Here is a 5,838-nt window from a genome sequence, read left to right as displayed (position 1 = left end):
GTCTGGTCGGGATGGATCACGTCCGCCAGCACGGACCGCAGTCGCAGCGAGATGGTTTTCGCTACGATCTTGTAGTCCGTGCTGAGGAGCGAGACGGGACGCCAATTCCGTAGGTCGCGGAGGTCCCCCTTCTTCGGCAGTAAGGCGAGCACCGCTCGCCTGCACGACAGAGGGAGGACCCCGCCCTCCAGGGACTCGGCCCAGACGGTGACGAGGTCCGGGCCGAGGACGTCCCAGAACACGCGGTAGAACTCCACGGTCAGCCCGTCCATGCCCGGGGTTTTGTTGTTGGGCATGAGACGGAGGGCTTCCGAGAACTCGGCCAGAGTGAGAGGCAGCTCCAGCCGGTCTCGGTCGCCCGCGCTGACCGTCGGGAGCTCGGTCCAGAGCGCCCTGCAGGCGTCGGCTTCGGTCGGATCCGGGGAGAACAAACTGGCGTAGAAGGCCCTGGCCCTTCCGCGCATCTCCACCGGATCCGTGAGGGGGGTGCCGTCCTCCGCCAAGAGGCAGGTGACGTGCTTTTTTGCCCCCCTCCTTTTCTCCAGGGCATAGAAGAAGCGGGAGCCGCGATCCATCTCCCGAAGGAGGTGGATGCGGGATCGAACGAAAGCGCCCCGGGCCCTGTGATCTTCCAGGGCTCGGAGCTCCTCCCGCTTCTCCCGGCACGCCTCGCGGAGGAGTGGATCCTCGGGGGCGGACGCCAGGCGCCTCTCAAGCTTCAAGACCTCCCGCTCCAGCTGCTCTATCGCCGCATCCCTCCGCCGGCTGGCGCCCCGGGAGTAGTCACGGCAGAAGAGCCGGGCGCGCACCTTCCCCACATCCCACCATCGCCGCGCCGAGGGAAAGGCGGGCCGCTGCCCCCGCCAGGCCTGCCAGAACTCCCGGAAGGACGCCACGAAGCCCACGTCCTCCAGCAAGCTATTGTTAAAATGCCAATAGGCCGGCCCCAGCCTCTCCGAAGTCAGAGAGGCCTTCACGGACACCAAATGGTGGTCCGTGAACGGGGCCGGCCGGATGCTGGAGGAGTGGGCTCGTGCCAGATGGAATCGTGAGAGGTAAATGCGATCCAACCGGGAGTGGCTCGACCGTGTTTTCCCCACCCGGACGTAAGTGAAGGTGGTACTGTCGTCCGGGTGGTGGTCTCGCCAGACGTCCACCAGGGAGTGATGTTCCACTATCTCCCTGAGGACGTCCGCCGCGGCCTGGCAGTTCGCGAGTCCTACACGGTCCCGGTCATCGAGGGTGGTGTTGAAGTCCCCGCCCAGGACCAGGCCCTCGCGAGGATCCAGAGTGCCGAGGAAGGTGGCCGCCTGCCGATAAAAGGTGACCTGGTCCGGGCCCGCGTTCGGGGCATAGACGTTGACCAGGTTCAACGTCCGCCCCTCCACGCGGGCCCGGACGTGCAGCAGGCGGCCCGGGACAACCTCGGCGGTCCCCAGCACCTCGGGCCGTAGGGCAGGGGAGAACAGGGTGGCCACCCCGGCCGAGTGGGCGCCGAGGTGGCTAAAAAACACCCCGTCCCCCCACTCCAGCCGCCAGCCAGCCTCGACGGCTGGAGTCGTGTGGGTCTCCTGCAGGAAAACCACCGAGTACCCCCCCTCCCGAAGGAAGGAGAGCACCCGGCTCCTGCGGAGACCCGCCCTACAGCCCCGGGCATTCAATGTTGCGAAGATGGTACAGTTCATAGTGAGGGCTGGGGTAGATCCTCGCGGACAGGCGAGTCGGCGGCCTCACGCAGACCCCGCAGCAGACCGCTCCCCGACCCGAAGGTCAGGAGAGCGTCCCGAAACCTGCGGGTCTGACGGTAGGCCGCGTCGTCCTGCCTACTGGTCCCTCTCCCCTCCTGCAACAAGGCTCTAGTGGCCTGGAGGATGGAGTGAAAGTCCCCCCAGCGCTGGAGGGCGAGCTGCACCTTTCCTTTCGCCCCGCGGTTATCCGCGAGGAATTGGCGCAGCTCGCCCCTCAGCACCGAGGGGGAACCAGGATTCTCCTCCGTCCGGGCCCCCGGATGAAGCTCACGGGCCACGGAGACGGACAAACAGGGATCCGATCCCCGACGCGGCGCCGTTGCTGCTGGCGCCGCGCTGCCCGCCCCCGACCCCGGCAGGGAAGGAGGCGGCGGAGGGAACAAGGCAGCCCCTAACGGGTTGGGGACCGGGGATACAAAAACGACCCCCGAAGGGCCGCCCGCAGCTAGCGGGAACGAGACGGCCCTCGCGGGGGTGGCACTGGCGGACGTTTGGGGGGGCAGTAGGGACGGATCGGGCAACATAACGGGGACCAGGATGGGAAAAGAAGGGGGGGACGGCGAGGGAGGGGTTACCTCCACAGCAGAGCCGGGGGGAGGGGTAGGTTCAGGGCCGGACAGTGGGTCGGGGACAGGGAATGGGGCAGAGGTAGGGGTAGGGAAGGGATCGGGAACAGGGGAGGACTCGGGGCTGGAGATGGGTTCATAAAGGGCGGAAGCGGGAGTAGGGGGAGGATCGGGACATGGGAGGGAATTGGGATCCTGGACGGGGTCTGGGAAAGGGTCCCCTGTGGCAATCCCACCGGGCTGCGGCGCCTCCCGAATGGGAAGTTGGGGGTCGGGAACAGGAAGGGGGCCCGCGCCGACGCCGGGCTCAGGTGGAGAGGCAAGTGTTAATGCCTCGGCGTCGGCCTGGATGGCATTTTCTGCTGGGCCCCCAACGGGAAAGGGGGATGGCTGCCCCGCCTCGGTAGCTGGTGAGGGGGCACCCCCAACCCCGGGACCCGGCCGCTCGGCGCCAGCCGTCGCCCCGGAGGGCTCGGCGGCATCCGTTCCGGCGCTCGAGTCGGCCGGGCCAGTGGGCAGTATCAGGGGCGCCCCGAGCGTGAGGACGGGGTCAGCCACCTGGGACACGGGATCGGGGAGAGGAGGGGGCGGCGCCACAGAGTCGCCGCCCAGACCGAGGCCCGCTGGCGGCGGGTCGTCCTCCCCCTGGGTGAGCGGGGTCAGACCCAGGGCCTCGATCTCCTCGAAGATGGAGCTAAGCTCCATCCCCTCGGCCCCGGAGCCTTCCCCTCCGGCCGCCGAGGCACCAATTACCTCGGCGGGGACGGAGGGGGTCTCAGTTGAACGCAGGGCCGGGGGGGCTCCATCAGAGGCCTCCTCGTGGATAGGCTCCTCAGGGGGGACTTCATCGTCCCCCCTCGCTGCCACGGCTTCCTCGGCCGGCGCCTCCTGCTGACGCTCGCCGGGGGGGATCATGACAGCGCTGGCCCCCCTCGGGATCTTTCGGGGGGCCTTCCCGCCCTCCGTATCGGAGGGGGGAGAGGAAGCCCGCGAACGGCGGGCTTTGCGCTTCCCCCGGACGAGCGTCCAGTCCTCCAAGGTGGAGGTGGAGGGCTGGTCAGCAGGGGCAAGGCCGGGGGGTACGTTTGATTTTCGGGGGGGGCGTTGTGGCAAAGGAGGGAAGGAGGGGGATACCTCCACCTGGGGAGGGCCCTCTCCCTTGCCCGGCGGCAGCCGCGCCACCCTCTCCTCCTCGGGCCCCGCAGAGACAGATCGTGTAGAGGCGGGGCCCGCCTGCCCGCTCGGGCACGTCGGAGGGGGCGCCTCCGGCTCCCGGGCAGGGCCGTCGGTTGGAGGAGGGGCGGCCGCGGATCCCGGACTACCAGGGGGGCCGGCGGTGGTGAGGCCGGCGCCCTTACAGGCCCCGGGGGGCCCGGACGCCTCCTCCGACCGGGCCAAGGGACAGTCCCTCCGGACGTGCCCCATCGCCCGGCAGAGGAAGCACCGGGTCTCCCCCGAGGAGTAATGAATCCGATAATGGGCCCCCTGGTAGGGCACCAAGAAGGACCCCTCGAGCGCCTCCCCGCCACGCGCCGCCGGCGGCAGCTGCAGTTGTACCTGCCGGCGGAAGGATAGGACGTGGCGGAGGGCGGGGTCCTTACAGCCCAGCGGGAGAGGGCTGATGGTCGAGATGGGCTTCCCCAGGGTGGAGAGGGAAGGTAACAGGGCGGCATTAGGGAGGAAGGGCGGGACGGAGGTGAGCACCACCCGTACGCCCAGGTCCTCCAACGGTTCGAGGGGCACGTGCACGCCCCCCACCGCCAGGCCCCTCTCCACCGCCTCCTGGGCGGCGGCCTCCGAGGCAAGGAAAAACACCGCCTTGCCGTACATCTTGGAGGCCGCCACCACGGCCGAGGCCCCCACCACCCTCGCCAACGCCCGCACGTATGTTTCCATGTGGGGCGAGGCGGCGACCAGGAGGCAGCGGACGCCGTGCCTCCTGGTCATGGTGGGAAAAGGGCCCCGGCCACCAGGGATGGAGCTGGAGGCGGCAGTCGGGGCCGATGACGGGGCAGGTGAGGGGGTAGCAGCGGCCACCTGGGCGTACGCTCTGGGGGCCTTGGTTGTGTCACCCCCAGAGCTGGTGGAGGGAATAGCAGGGGAAGGAGGGGCTGCGGAGGGCGGGGCGGCTTTGGCCGTGATGGATTTGGCCTTTGGGGCCGGGCTTTTGCCCTTTTTCTTCCCCCCGCCCTTTTTTCCGGCCGAGGTGATGGTTGCTCCCGTGTCTGAGGGAGCGGCGGCCGTGGCGGCGGCGGAGCTCGGGCCTAGGGTCGGGAGGTCAGCCGCAGCAGTTGTCGGGCCTGGTGGTAGCGAGGGGGCCGTTGTAGGGACTGCCTCCATCATGGAAGGGGGGGGTAGGAAGGAGGCAGATAACAGGAAGGGGAACAAGGGTTCACCGCTCCTCCCTACCAGACAGCAGGCGAGGGAGGACGGTGTCTGAAATGGAGGGGGTGGGAGAGAGGGAGGGTGCTGGTTTTGGGGAGGGCAACTGAAGATATTGGGGGGGGGGAGTTAGCAGCCTCACCTCCCTGCTGAGGCTGTAGCAGAGGAGGAGGGCGCTAATACGGGGGCGGGGGCACGCAAGGGAAGGGAAGGGTGGGGGGGGCGTATAATTGGGAGGGAAGGGGAAAAAAAGGGGGGGGCAACTACTCCCTCCCGCCGACTGGTTGCTGGGAGGGAGAGAACCAAAAGGGGCGGATAGAGCAGGGGAACCGAGGGGCCAGCAACCACTCCTCCCCGCAAGGCTGGAAGCGGAGGAGGAGGGTGCCGGCAGGGCAGACAGGGGGCAAGGTAACGGGTACAGGGCGGGGGCCGGCTCCTCCGGCTGCACTGGGATACAAGGGGGGGGGGTTATGGGGCCGTTGGGGAGGTGCAGTGAACAAGGGGGCTAACTAAAAAGGGGGGGCACAGGCGCTCAGAGCAGGGAAGGGGCGAGGCAAACCGGGTGGTGCTCAAGGGCTGGGGGGTGGCTGGGGGGGTGGGGAGGGATAAAAACAACAGCTGGGTGGGGCGGGGCACACACTCTTGGGCTGGCTGGGGCAGGGGCGTGGCAGCTGACTTTGGGAGCAGGTGTGGTGGGTAAGTGACTTTGGGAAGGGAGGGAGGGAACCAAACTAAGCTAACAGGGAGGGGCAGGCAGTGGGGGAAAAAAAAAACAAGCTGCTGGGGTAGGGTGGGTGACCGGGGGTAAGGGTGGCCCCCCAGCCAGATGTAGCTGAGGGAGGGGGGCCAAGTCCAGAAGGGGGGGGAGGGAGCACACCCACGAGCGCTGTGTGGGGCTCAACCTCGCCCACCGCTGCAGCAGAGTCCCAGGTGGCAGGCGGGGCAGCAAACCCCACCAGGGGGAGAAGAGACAGTCCAGGTGGCAAAGGGTGGTGGAGGGGGCCTTGGGGGTGGTGGCAGCGGGTGGGGGGGGGCAGCTGGACTGGGGGGAGGGCTCCGAGCCTCTCCCCCAGCCCCCCTTTCAACAGTTCAGTTCACCACCACCCCGGAGCAGATTGAAAAGCTCAGTTTGTGAACAAACC

This window comes from Pelodiscus sinensis, chromosome 10, assembly GCF_052426305.1.
Source record: "Pelodiscus sinensis isolate ZL-2025 chromosome 10, ASM5242630v1, whole genome shotgun sequence".
Taxonomy (NCBI): Eukaryota; Metazoa; Chordata; order Testudines; family Trionychidae; genus Pelodiscus; species Pelodiscus sinensis.
The sequence above is the reverse complement of the archived record's forward strand: the minus strand, read 5'-3'. Positions refer to the sequence as shown.